At 48.3% G+C, this 15,097-nt stretch overlaps 1 pseudogene; it reads left to right on the top strand.

Annotated features, from left to right (window-relative positions):
- The first annotated feature begins 1,918 nt into the window (after positions 1-1,918).
- Positions 1,919-15,097, top strand: part of LOC141098496 (uncharacterized) — a 48,391-nt pseudogene continuing 35,212 nt past the window's right edge.

Raw genomic sequence — 15,097 nt, 5'->3', positions numbered from 1 at the left:
TCGCTGCAGCTTCTGCATACGACTGGAGTGTATGGTCGAGCGACGGATGTGCGAGCACAGTCTTCGCACCTAATGGAGCAGGGACGTTAACTCTGGATAATTATTAAGGAAGCACTGCACCACCAGGTTCAAAGTGTGAGCCAGGCAAGGTATGTGTGTGAGTTTTGCACGGGCTATGGCTGCCACAAAATTACGTCCGTTATCACTGACTACCTTGCCTGCCTCAAGATGTAGACTGCCCAGCCATGACTCTGTTTGTTGCTGCAAGTAGTCGGCCAGTACCTCCGCGGTGTGTCTGTTGTCGCCCAAAGACATCATCCTTAACACAGCCTGCTGATGCTTACCACTAGCTGTTCGATAGTGGGACACTTCGTATTCAACACTGACAGCTGCGGATGAAGTGCTCATGCGACTGCGCTCTGTGGACGAGCTTTCGCTGATAGACGAGGAGGAGGAGCGAAAGCCTACAGCCAACTGTTTCCTATACCGTGGGCTAGGCAGCACTGTTCCACCGCCGCTGTCCCCAGTGGAGCCTGCATCCACCACATTAACCCAGTGCGCAGTGATGGACACGTAACGGCCCTGGCCATGCCTACTGGTCCATGCATCCATTGTGAGGTGCACCTTTCCACTCACTGTTTTAGTGCATGGACAATGCGGTCTTTCACATGCCGGTGGAGGGCAGGGATGGCTTTTTGAGAAAAGAAGTGCCGACTAGGGAGTTCATAGCATGGGATAGCGTAGGCCATGAGGTCGTGGAAAGCTTCGCTTTCAACCAAACGGTAGGGCATCATCTCTAATGAGATTAGTTTGGCAATGTAGGCATACAAACACAGTGTACGTGGATGAGAGGCTGAGTACTTTCTTGTCCTTCTCAGAGTGTCTGGTAGGGTGAGCTGGACTGGAGAGCTGCATATGGGGGAAGTAGTGGTGGACCGGATGGAGTGAGAGGGGGTTGGTGATGGTATTGGTGGTGATGGCCTATATTCAGCTTTGTGTTGCAAAACCATTGTGGGAGTGCTTTGGCCTTGCGACGACACCTCCACATTTAGTGCTGGTGGTGTGCTTAATGGTGGCGGTGGTCTTACAGTGGGGGTAGTGATGGAGCGTTGTTGGCTACCTTCAGTCGGAGCAGGTGCACATGTGCTACCTGAGGTATTGTAGTCCGTCCACGCTTGCAAGTGCATGTTGATTAAATGTCTAAGCGTGCAACTGGTATTCAAATTTCTGACTTGTTCACTTCGGCTAAAGGTCCTTCCACAATTCTTACAGGAAATCTTTGCTTTATCAGTAGGATTTTGGACAAAGAAGTGCCACACTGCACTCTTCCTACTATGGTAAACATTTTCTGGCCTTGCACGCTGTGCTAAGTTGACAAACTGTTCAAGCTGTCCTGCAACTCTTTTAGTTTTTGTTCCACGTTTTAGGACAGCTACGGGCCTGCTAGATAACCGCTGCTGCGATGTCAATGCCTGCTGCGGATCCTTCTCCTTATCTGAACTATTGCCATCGCCACCCTCCTCCCCCAATGGATGCCAATCCGGGTCCAGAACTGGGTCATCCATCACCTCCTCTTCAAAGTCACCTGCACCTTCCTCTTTACCACCGTGTAAGGGCGGTTTCACATGTCCAGATATTTCCGGTACTGGTAAACACGGTCCTGGAGCAATCCGTGTCCGTGTGGACACATATATCATCCGTGTGTCATCTGCTTGCGATCCGTGTGTACGTGTTTTCCATCCGTGTGCTGTCCGTGTGAATACGTATCCAAAACTAAGGTTTCTATGTCCAAATGAAGGATTAAAGTGTCAATTTAATGCTTTAAAATGGGAAATGCGTGAGCCATTAGTGATGAGTGTTTCAAAAATTGACAAAAGGGTTAATACAATTACATATTAGCTTAGGGTTGTGTGTTATTATTCCTTAGGCCTCACAAATATGTCTATTTCAAATGAGGCGTTGTTGTGGTTGGCATGGCTTGTGTCACGTCGCTTTGGGGTTCGCCAACTTAGGCTTGGTCAGGAACCACGGGGAAAAAAAAGACTATGGGTTCACCCTATACTATTACTCCGTGGGGCACATGGTCATTTTACCAAGTTGTATGTTGAACTTCACCAATACCCATTGAAGTTTGTGGCTTTTTGTCACCTATCCATTTCTGGATTTGACACAATTCTGGAGGTTTTGCGTCCTTACCTTCTCAGACAAGACACCTGCATGCGACTAAGCATTTCTCCGGAGGAGCGTTTGCTAGTAACCTTGAGGTAACTTTTGTAAATCACACATTTAACTCAGGCTTTCACATTATATTGTGTAATGTTTGATTTCCCTAGGTTAAGCACTAAACATTATTTAAACAGCCATACATGTATTGCTTAACATTCTCCTACAACTACAAGCCAAAAAACAATTTGTCTATGACGTATTACTATTAACCTAATCTGATTACCCTCAACCAAACTAGTAACATGACAAATTTCAAACCTGGCTATTGTAACTTACACCTATGTGCTTCCTTCATGTTTGTTATTTAGATTTTATTCAACATATCTGTTATAATTATATGTGCTGTCTGAGCTTCACTATGTTAGTATTGTTTTCCTTTCCATCATATTCTTTACCTTTTTAGTATTGTTAGACACCTAAACTATTGTTTTGTGAACAGATTCCTGGCTACTGGCAATTCTTTTTCTTCCCTATATTTTAAGTTCCTCCTTGGAACATCAACCATATCCGGGATTGTGCGCTCAACCTGTGATCTCATATGGGACAAGCTGAAGAGCCAATTCGTGCTTCAGCCAACCACACAAGACTGGGTGACGATTGCCCAGGGGTTCATGGAAGCCACAGAATTCCCTAATTGCATAGGTGCCCTTGATGGTAAACACATTCGTGTGAAGAAGCCCCCAAAATCAGGGTCTCGTTACTTTAATTACAAAAAATATTTTTCCGTTGTGCTGCTGGCAGTAGCAGACAGCAACTACTGCTTTGTAACTGCTGACATTGGGGCATATGGGAGTGCCTCTGATGCTCGCATCTTTCGATATTCCAGATTAGCTAGGCGACTAGCTGAGCAAAATTTTAATATTCCCCAACCATGTGTGCTTCCTGGAGCCTCATCCCCACCTGCACCATTTATTATGGTTGCTGATGAGGGTTTTGCACTGTACAGGCATGTTCTTCGCCCATTTCCAAGTCGACGTTTGGACACCCGTAGGTGCATTTTTAACATGCGACTCATGAGAGCACGTCGATTGGTTGAGTGTGCTTTTGGGATCTTTACTAGTAAATGGCGTATCTTTGAAACATAAATCCAGATGCATCCAGACAATGTCCAGGAGGCAGTCATAAAGGCAGCAGTGATTTTGCATAATTTTTCAAGAAAACAAGAACCATCCTTGGATGATTTGGATGAGGAGAGAGTGGTAAATGTGACATTACCAGAGGAAGGTCGGCGTGCTACCCAAGTTGCTCAGTCTGGCCTTCAAATCAGGAATTTTTTGCTGATTATACAACCAAAGCAGGATTCCACATGGTCAAGTGGAAAAAGGCCTCTAGATCAATAACCATAAAACCCAATTAGAGCTTCTAAGGAGCTCCTAAGCAAAATCAAGGACAAATGGATTCCTTAAAATGAATAAAAAAAGTTATTTTAATAATAACCGGTCACTTGAATGTCTATATCATTCATTGCAATATTACCAGTATTGTATTTATATTCCAATTAGATTCCTTGATATAATAGAGGCTCAAGACAAAGATATTGAAAATATTAAATAGAAATTTTATTAAAATCACAATAATTATAGTGACAGCATGCATAGCACCACAAAGAAAGCATGAGGTAGTAAAAAAAGGGGGGGGGGGTTGAATATTACATGTCGTATTATGTCAAAAAAGAGGAGTCTATAAGGTTATTCAAGGATAGTATATATATGTTCAGTTAGCGCTAGAAAATGTTATAATAGTAATCTCTTGGAGCATACAAGTGATAACTGGACATAAAAATCAATTGCGAATCATTATACTGTATATACTCCAAGTAGAACATACGTACATTTAAGAGGGAGATGGTAATGTTACAGTGCCTTTAATTCTACAGCTGCTCACAAAAAAGAAGGTTCCATATTGGTCTCAAGTAGTATACAATGGCCAGAGTGAAAGTTTCAACAGTAAACTGTAGTGACCACTGAGCCACTGAACCGTCATAAAGAGACGGTGGACATTTTAGCAAAGTAATTACCTTCGGTCATGATGCAGCGGGGTCTGACAAGGAAGACACGTGTGGGACAGCAGGAGCCTCGACGCGCGTTTCGCCTATGGCTTCGTCGGGAGGCATGGACAATTTAAAAAAGGCATGAGTATATAGTGAGTGATGGGAATCCTCAACGAATCAGTGCTCCTTTCGTGTGAGTGCCCGCCCATAGCCAGGAAGAGTAGGCGCACGCCGGAGCTGACAGGAAGGAGGACTTGCGTCATCACAGTCCGTCACCCCGGCAACGCGCACACACCCCCAAGCCAGCGGCATAGACACGGCACACTAGGAAGTGTGGATAAGAGGGAGGTGCATGGCGAGTCGGCACGCATCCTTTGTGTTGTGCCCCCCCGTAGTGAGGGGGAGCGGGCGCGCGCCACAGCAGTGGAAAGGAGGACTGACGTCATCGCTGTCCATCACCGTGGCAACGCGCGCGCGCCCCCAACACCACAGGGCGGGCACAGCGCACACATAGAGCGCGTCTGCGCACAAAGTTCAATAAGTATTATAGAGGTCAGTATTGAAGGGAATTACTATCCGGCCAGATACACTGGAATAATATAATCTCATAATAACATAGCTGTCACATAATAACATTCTTGTTGTAAAGCATATAATGCGTAGATATATTAATAATTTAATTAATGCGAATTGCATATTGCTATACAATAACATGATAATAGCTATGATGCAATTAATGGTGATATATAGGATTTTCATTCGTATATCCATTGCTATGAGAATATACCTAGGAAATGCAAACCCATAATAATACATATACCATTAGGTGCATAATAAAAAAGGCACACATTCCTGCTATAAAATCTAATGAACCCTGATATTATATATGAATAATGAAGACTGATAATACAATACAAATCCACAATATATATTCTTTAAATAGAGACACTATATATAGGGATACAACAACATAACATGTATATCATGTTGAGTGCATACATATATTATAAATAAATCTGGATGAGCAGATCTTCATTTTTAAAACTTGATAAGTTCATTATCCAGTAAAACCAGAGGGTAGTGTGCCATGGCAAACTGAGATGAACAACTAATGTTAGAAAATTAAGACATATGTAAAGCTAAGTGTCTATATGAAACTTTTTTGCCATTTGGCTAATAATTTTGTTATGGACTCACAAGACAATGAGGACCCTTGATGTTGGTTGCGGCCTTAAATTTTATGTTAGTAACAGATACCTGGCCTTCTCAAAGTCTTGTGGTTGACTATACCAAATAACTAATACCTCATTTTGGTTAATTTATGTCTTTTGCTAGGCTTATGCTTACTTGTAGGAAAGTATGTTTTGGCAGCAAGAAAGAATGTGTCTGCAAAAATAAAGACCACCCTGAAGCATTGTGTGTGGTTTGGAATGTTATTGTGACACATGACGATCAGATTGAACATACATACTGACATTAAAGAAATTGCCTTTTCCCAAGCTCAATAGTTTTGCACACTTGAGTCTGTGACATATATATATGTCTGCACATTAAAAATATTTGAACTGTGTGCAAAGCATATCTTCTATCCTGTCATCGTCTGATGTTCTAGCACCCAACCCACCAGAGTAATGGTTGCCTTGTGAGTGTATAAAATATATACATCTATGTATGTATAGTGTCAACATATGTTTTTATATCAGAAATATATGTATATATACAATACATACCGTATTTTTCGCTTTATAAGACGCTCCGGATTATAAGACGCACCACAAATTTTGAGGAGAAAAATGTGAAAAAAAATATTTTTTAATAAAATAGTGGTGTCTCTTATAATCCTTGCATCTTATTGCTTACCGGGGTTGGTGGCTGCGGTGTATCGGGGTCCCAGACTCGCTGCTGGAGGAGGCAGGCGTGGAGTGATACTGCAGGCCGCATTCAGGGATGAGGGGGGGCTCCGATGTGTGCCGTTGCTGATGCTGCTGCAGGGTCTTGTGCTGCTGCCGGGTTTATCCGCTTGTCCGGCAGTTGCTGGCCGGTGCTGCGGGTGTCTCCAGTGCCCAGCGGTGCGGCATTGTGTGCCCGTCGATGCCCGGGGCTCTGCCGACATCGTGCGACAGGCCAGAGCCCCGGCATTTCCACGGTTCCCTGTGTGCGCGCGCTGTGGTGCCGGTAAAAAAAATGGCCGCCGGCGCGTGCGCAGATGGGATCTCGGGACCCAGTTCTCAAGAGATGAGATCTGAAATCTCATCTCTCAAGAGCTGGGTCCCGAGATCCCATCTGCGCACGCGTAGCGGCATTTTTTTTTACCGGCACCACTGCATGCACACAGGGAACCCAGGGAAAATGGCCAACGGCGCATGCGCAGATGGGATCTCGGGACCCAACTCTCGAGAGATGAAATTTCAGATCTTATCTCTCGAGAACTGGGTCCCGAGGTCCCATCTGCGCACGCGCTGGCGGCCATTTTTTTACCGGCACACAGGAAACCAAGGAAATGCCGGGGCTCTGGCCTGTTGCACAATGTCGGCAGAGCCCCGGGCATCGACGGGCACACAACGCGGCACCGGAGACACCCGCAGCACCGGCCAGCAACCGCCGGACGCCCCCGATCACAGCCTAGGTAAGGCATGTCCGCTTTGTAAGACGCACCCCCGTTTTCCCCCCAAATTTACAAAGCGGAAAATACGGTACATATATCTCATTGATATTGCAAGCTGTCATTGTGCTTACTATCTGCCCCACATGATTTGCCACCTTTGACAATGCAATTGGTGTGTCCAATAACAACAGCACTCACCTAATGTAAGTGTTGGATGGCTGAACTTGTTTAAGCCAGGGACTTCTATTTTGTCTTGTCATCTTCTTAAAAAATTACTCTAGCAGCATGCTGAAACTTGTTTTCATTAGCATCCTAAGCCAATGCGAGCTAGCTAAATAATAAATTCACACACTATTATTGCTCAATATAGGTGTAAATGCCAATACATTAGGATTTGTGTAGCATTTCACAAGTTGACACTAGTGTGAATGAGCTGTAACAGTCTGACAAAGTGTGAACAAACTGGGTGCCCATGATTGTACCTTCTTTAATGATAGTATATTTCCAGTAATGTATATTGTTGGCCATGTGAACAAAACGTACACACATTTACCGTATTTTTCGGACTATAAGACGCACCACACCATAAGACGCACCCCAATTTTCAGTAGGAAAATAGGGAAAAAAAAAAATAATGTGTCAAATGGGGGTCCGTCTTACAGTCCGAATTCTGCTTACCTGGGAAGGGATCCGGCACAGGTGGAGAAGTAGTCACAGGGGTCATTCAGTGGTCCAGGCTCGTGCGGTGGCGGCTCTGTGCTGGGGCAGGTTGGTTGTGCTGGGGCAGCTGCGCTGGGGTAGGGGCAGCTGTGCTGGGGCTGGGGCAGCTATGCTGGGGCTGGGGCAGCAGTGCTGAGGCAGGGGCAGCTGTGCTGGGGCAGGTGGGCTCTGCAGTGGTGGCAGCTGTGCTGGGGCAGGGGCAGCTGTGCTGGGGCAGGGGCAGCTGTGCTGGGGCAGGTGGGCTCTGCGGTGGTGGCAGCTGTGCTGGGGCTGGGGCAGCTGTGCTGGGGCAGGGGCAGCAGGGCTGGGGCAGCTGTGCTGGGGCTGGGGCAGGTGGGCTCTGCGGTGGTGGCAGCGGGCGGCGCTCTGCGGTGGTGGAAGTGGGCTGTGCTCCGGTGCAGGGGCCGCGGCTCCGCCGGCATTTCTTTGCAGCCCAGAGGCCCCCGCAGTTCCCTTGCTGGCCGCCGCCATGTTGCGGTGGCCTCTGGGAGCATGGACGCCGGAAAGATGGCTGCCGGTCCAGGGATGGCGCATGCGCGGGATCAGATCTCGTCCCAAGATCTCAGGGGACGAGATTCAAATCTTGGCAATGAGATCTCGTCCCCCGAGATCTCGGGACGAGATCTGAAGCTGCGCATGCGCCGTCCCGGAACGGCGTCCATCTTCCCGGCGTCCATGCTCCCGGAGGCCACCGCAACATGGCGGCGGCCAGCAAGGGAACTGCGGGGGCCTCCGGGTTGCGAAGAAATGCCGGCGGAGCCGCCGCCCCTGCACCGGAGCCCAGCCCGCTGCCACCAGCCACCAGGTTAGTACCGTGTATTGCGACCATAAGACGCACCCCCCCCCCCCACTTTCCCCCCAAATTTTGGGGGAAAAAAGTGCGTCTTATGGTCGGAAAAATACGGTAATAAAGATGCTTGGATATATCTACATTGTTAGCAATTGCTGTGTGCCATTACATTTTAGTTTTTACACAATAAACTATGTACTAAATGTGAATGTTTTCATGCCTGTTTGATGTAACAGATTCATTTGTAAAAATAAAACAAAACACATAGGAACAATTAAACAAATTATTAATTTTTGGTTCCAACATATGGCTTCAAAATGTGTTTTCCATTCAAAAATGAAAAAATAGAAAGCTATGTATTTAGCTTATAATTAGTGTCGAGCGATACCACCCGATATTGAAAAATATCAGATTGAATCGGCCGATCTAAAAAAAAATATCGGGTATCGCTGATTCCGATCCCGGAAGTCCCATTCAAGTCAATGGAACAGAAATATCGGAATTGAAAAAACCCCTTTCTTTCTTTCCTTGTAGGTTAATTCTACATGAAGAAAAACAACTAATAATAATGTAGAATGTATTGGGGGAGGTGGAGGAGACATTAAAGCCATAGAGGTTTAACCCAATCAAATGGAATAGCAGGAATAATTTTTTTTATTTTAAAGACGTTCGGAGTTACAAAGATATTGACTATGTTAACCTCTTTTCTATTTTGTGAGATATGTATGTTTCACTACTTTCATGCGCTTCACCTTCTTTTTTACTTCTCCCACACTTACTCCTTCATCATCCTCAGCAGCATATTTTTCATCAACTTCTTCTTCACCTTATTCATCTTCTTCTTCTTCTTCTTCTTCACCTTCTTCCTATTATTCTTTTTTTTAGATTCATCATATTCTTCTTATTCAACCATTATTCTTCTTCATATTCTACTTCTTCATCTTCCTATTCTTCTTCTTCATCATATTCTTATTTGTGACAGGCATTCCTGTAGTTGTTATCTATAAAAGTTTGAAGATTACACCTTCCGGTCTGCCTGTCACAAAAGATTTACAACAGGATTTGTCCGCGTTCAGTTTGGCCTGCAGCAGCAGGCATTTTCCAGGGGCATCACGAGGAGGAACGGACTCACCCCCATACACTGCTTAGTCTTCTTCTGCTTATAATTTAGATAATATCATTTGCTCTTATTTTTAGTCTTATGCTTAATGTTCTTCTGCTTTTGGTTTTTCTCCTTCTTGGTCTTCTGTCTCTTGTTGTTCTCCATCTTGGTGGTTGTCTTCATGTTCTTTGTCCTCTTGGTCATCTTCTTGAGGGTCATCTTTTTGGTCTTCTTCGGTGTGGTCTTCAGGGTCAGTCATCATCTTCAGGGTCTTCGTCAGGGAGATCCAGAGTGAGAATCAAAATACAATTCCACAAGCTTGAACTTGGAAAAGTAGCAGAAGGCACAAGAAGGCTGAGGAACAGCCGAGAACCTGCTGACGGTACTGGAACCCGGATGGGTAGCAGAAGGAACAATAGCAAATGGAACTACCGAGAACCAGCTGACGGTGCTGGAACCCAGAGGGGCAGCAGAAGGAACAAGAGCCAATGGCACAACCGTGGACCAGCTGATGGTGCTGGAACACTGTTACTAAGCAGGAGGTACCTGTGCTACAAAGCACTACCAAGGACCAGCAGACGTTGCTGGAACTCAGATACCGAGAAGGAGGCACCTAGGCCAAAGGCTCTGCCGAGAACCAGCTGACGGTGCTGGAACCCGGATGGGTAGCAGAAGCTACAAGAGTCAATGGAACTACCGAGAACCAGCTGACGGTGCTGGAACCCAGAGGGGCAGCAGAACGAACAAGAGCCAATGGCACAACCGTGGACCAGCTGACGGTGCTGGAACACGGCTACTAAGCAGGAGGTACCTGTGCTACAAAGCACTACCAAGGACCAGCAGACGTTGCTGGAACTCGGATACCGAGAAGGAGGCACCTAGGCCAAAGGCTCTGCCGAGAACCAGCTGATGGTGCTGGAACCCGGATGGGTAGCAGAAGCTACAAGAGTCAATGGAACTACCGAGAACCAGCTGACAGTGCTGGAACCCGGAGGGGCAGCAGAAGGAACAAGAGCCAATGGCACAACCGTGGACCAGCTGACGGCACTGGAACACGGTTACTAAGCAGGAGGTACCTGTGCTACAAAGCACTACCAAGGACCAGCAGACGTTGCTGGAACTCGGATACCGAGAAGGAGGCACCTAGGCCAAAGGCTCTGCCGAGAACCAACTGACGGTGCTGGAACCCAGAGGGGCAGAAGAAGGAACAAGAGCCAATGGCACAACCGTGGACCAGCTGACGGTGCTGGAACACGGTTACCAAGAAGGAGGCACCTAGGCCAAAGGCTCTGCCGAGAACCAGCTGACGGTGCTGGAACCCGGATGGTTAGCACAAGGTACCCATGAAAAAGTCAAAGTTGCAAGGCCGTGAGCCGGCCGCAGTTACCGAAACCCACAGTCCTACAGGGGGCGCTTGTCCTATTGGCACTACAGAACCAGCCTTTATTACCAGAACCCGCAGCCCACATAGGAGGCACCTAAACTGCAGGCACCATAGGCTCGGCTAACCCGACGCCAACACGACAGGACAACGAATTGGTGGCAAAGTGACGTTGACACTACCCGGAAACAGCAGGCGCGCTGGAACCAGGCTGGGCAGGAGGGAGTACCCGTGCCAAAGACACTTCTGAGCAGCAACTGGCGATGTTGTAGCCCAGGATCAATCACGGAGCAGGCTGAGGCCTACTTGGAGCAAGTTTTATATCGGTTGTACACTACTACTGATTGTAACCCTGCTCCACTTGGGCCTATGGCTCTACTGTCTCTAGTATTTCCCCTGGCCTCCAAACCCACCAGTTGCTGATCTGAAGTGGCGTCTGCACAATCCACACTTGTTCCTGGGTTACAGGGGCTCTGTCACGTCTGTTGATCCCCTGATGTGTGTCTGGCAAGGTCTCCTGCTCAGTCCTCATTCACACTACTAGTAATGGGAATGTGGACAGAGCAGGAGACATTGCCGGGCACACATCAGGGGATCAACTGACGTGACTGAGCCCCAGTAACACAGGAACAAGTGTGGATTGTGCAGACACCACTTCTGAGCAGCAACTGGCGGGGCTGGAGGCCAGGGGAAATACTGGAGACAGTTGAGCCAGAGGCATAAGTGGAGCACAGTTAGAAATCAGTAGTAGTGTGACTGTGTAGGCAGCAGGAGAATTTGCCATCCACACAGCAGGGGAACAGCTGACGTTACTGCACCCCACTAACAGGAGCTAGTGTGTTTTTCTCTGTGAGGACAGCACTTCTGAACACCAACTGGCGTTGTTGGAGCCCAGGATCAAGCATGGAGCAGGCTGAGGCCTGATGTTTTTGGCATATGGAGGCAGCAGGAAACATTGCCGTCTACACAGCAGGGGGAACAGCTGACGTTACTGAACCCCACTAACACAGGAGCTAGTGTGTTTTTTCTCTGGGAAGACGACACTTCTGAACACTAACTGGCGTTGTTGGAGCCCAGGTTGAGGCATGGAGCAGGCTGAAGCCTGATGTTTTGGGCATGTGGAGGCAGCAGGAGACATTGCAGTCTACACAGCAGGGGAACAGCTGACTTTACTGAACCCCACCAACACAGGAGCTAGTGTGTTTTTCTCTGTGAGGACGGCACTTCTGAACACCAACAGGCATTGTTGGAGCACAGGATCAATCATGCAGCAGGCGGAGGCGAACTTGCAGCAGGTTTTATATAGGTTGTAGACTACTACTGATTGTAACTGTGCTCCACTATGGCCTCTGGCTCCACTGTCTCTAGTATTTCCTCAGGCCTCCAACCCCGCCAGTTACAGCTCTGAAGTGGCATCTGCACAATCCACACTTGCTCCTGTGTAACTGGGGCTCTGTCACGTCAGTGGATCCCCTGATGTGTGTCCGGCAAGGTCTCCTGCTCTGTCCACATTCCCACTACTAGTAATGGGAATGTGGACAGAGCAGGAGACATTGCCGGGCACACATCAGGGGATCAACTGACGTGACTGAGCCCCAGTAACACAGGAACAAGTGTGGATTGTGCAGACACCACTTCTGAGCAGCAACTGGCGGGGTTGGAGGCCAGGGGAAAAACTAGAGACAGTGGAGCCACAGGTCTAAGTGGAGCACGGTTAAAAATCAGTAGTAGTTTGAATGTGGATGGAGCAGACTTTGCCGTCCACACAGCAGGGGAGCAGCTGGCGTTACTGAACCCCACTAACACAGGAGCTAGTGTTTTCTCTGTGCAGACGACACTTCTGAGCGACAACTGGCTGTGTTGAAGCCCAGGGATTATATTTCAGGTGGTAGAAACATGAGCACAACAGGAGACCTGGATACTGTTGCCAACCAATAATTTATTCGGGAAAAGGACTGGCAAATTCTGGCGAGATCCAGGCCTTGTTCATTTTCAGAAAAGTAAGCCGGTCAATGTTATCGGAAGATAGTCGCGTGCGACAGTCTGTTAGTACACCACCTGTGGCACTAAAGACGCGTTCCGATAATACACTGGTAGCAGGGCAAGCCAGCACCTCCAATGCATACTGGCTAAGCTCTGGCCATGTATCCAGCTTAGAGACCCAAAACTTGAAGGGGGAAGAGCCATCTGGTAGTACACTAACAGGGCAAGACATGTAGTCTGTCACCATCTGACGAAAACGTTGCCTCCTGCTGCCTGGAGCCGTCTGTGATGGTGTAGACAATTGTGGCGGACACACAATACTTTGCCACATTTGGGCCATACTGGTCTTGCCTTGTGCTGAGGTGCTGCCTCTGCTCCCTCTTTGTGCCGAGTTTCCTCCACTGCCTCGACGCACAGAGCTGCTTTGTAAAGCACTAGCACCACTGCTGTCGGGTGGAATGGAAAACATGATGGACTGCACCAGTGTGTCTTGGTACTCCCGCAGTTTACGCTCCCGGTTCAACGGTGGTAAGTTGTCCCGGTAGCAAGGATCTAGGAGGGTGTACACCCAATAATCAGTCGTGTTGAGAATGTGGGCGATGCGGCGGTCGTTTCTCAGGCACTGCAGCATGAAATCAACCATGTGCTGCAGACTCCCAAGTGCCAAAGAAACGCTGTCCCCTGCTTGAGGCGTCATTTCTGCCTGCTCTGCATCACCCCACCCTTGCTGTACATACTGACTAGAGGATTGTGTACCTCCCTCCTCTGAAGAGATGTCTTCCTCCTCCATCGATTCCTCCTCATCCTCCTCACAAAGTGTCCCCTGCCTAGGCCTTTGTGAGGAACCACGTAGAGCAGACTGTCCAGAAGCAGATGGCATTTGGGACTCCTCATCCTCCACCTCTTTCAAAACCTCCTCCCTTAGTGCTTGCAGTGTTTTTTGAAGCAGGCAGATAAGGGGGACAGTCATGCTGACTAGTGCATCATCTGCACTCGCCATCCATGTGGAATCATCGAAGGCACGCAAAACGAGGCAGATGTCCTTCATAGAGGTCCACTCAGTGGTGCTGAAGTGTGACCGGCGCATAGTGCAACTTGTTTGCGCCTGATGCAGCTGGTACTCCATGACTGCTGCCTGCTGCTCACACAACCGCTCCAACATATGTAACATTGAATTCCACCTGGTTGGTAGGTCACATATGATGCGATGTTCCGGAAGGCGTAATCGGCGCTGCAGAGCAGCAAGGCGCGATCTTGCCGTGCTGGAACGCCGCAAGTGAGCGCACTCTATGCGGACCTTGTCCAGCAGTGCATCAAGATCCGGATAGTCCCTCAGAAAGCTCTGCACAACCAAGTTGAGCACATGTGCCAGACATGGGATGTGAGTGAGGTTGCCTAGGCCAAGAGCTGCCACCAGATTTCGGCCATTGTCACACACTACCAAGCCCGGCTGGAGATTCGCTGGCAGAAACCATACGTCGCTCTCCTGCTTGATGGCATTCCAGAGCTCCTGCGCTGTGTGGCTTCGATTCCCCAAAGAAATTAATTTGAGTACGGCCTGTTGACGTTTGGCCACGGCTGTGCTCATATCGGTCGTAACAGGCTCCTGCTGCGCTGTTTTCTGAGGAACTTGAGTAGGAGGAGGAGTCAATGTGTACAGACTGGATTCCTGCAATCCGAGGAGTTGGCAGAACACGTACAGCGCCACTCTCCAGATCTGTGCCCAGCTCCACAACACAAGTCAATACTCAATGGGCAGTGAGGGAAAGGTATCGTCCCTGTCCATGGTTACTGGTCCACGCATCGGGGGTCAGGTGGACCTTGCTACTGACGGCATTTAGTAGTGCATGCTGTATTTTTCCTTCCACATGTTTTTGCAGGGCAGGGACAGCTTGCCTGCTGAAATAAAAGTGGCTCAGCACGGTGCATTGTGGGACTGCCAATGCCATCAAGTCCCGGAAGGTGTCAGTCTCCACCAGCCTGAATGAGAGCATTTCAAGTGCCAGTAGCTTGGCAATGCCAGCATTCAGAGCCTGTGCTCGGAGATGGTTTGCCGAGTATGGCCGCCTTTTATCCCATGCCTGTGCTACCGATGGCTGTAGAGTGGCCTGGGAGTGTGAGGAGGACTGGGAACATGGTGCTGTGGGTGGAAGTTCACTGGGTCTCCGGACAACAGTGCCAGAGGTTCTTCCTTGGCGATCCTGTGAGGAAGCCGAACCAGCTGTGTGTGAGCTGAGGAAGAGGCCCCAACACAAGCTGAAGAGGTGGTAGGTGGTGCTGTACGTTGGCCTACATCTTCA

This window comes from Dendrobates tinctorius, unplaced genomic scaffold (assembly GCF_039654945.1).
Source record: "Dendrobates tinctorius isolate UK_male_01 unplaced genomic scaffold, ASM3965494v1 ptg000092l, whole genome shotgun sequence".
NCBI lineage: Eukaryota > Metazoa > Chordata > Amphibia > Anura > Dendrobatidae > Dendrobates > Dendrobates tinctorius.
Note: the sequence above shows the minus strand (reverse complement) of the source record. Positions and strands in the feature narration are given on the sequence as shown.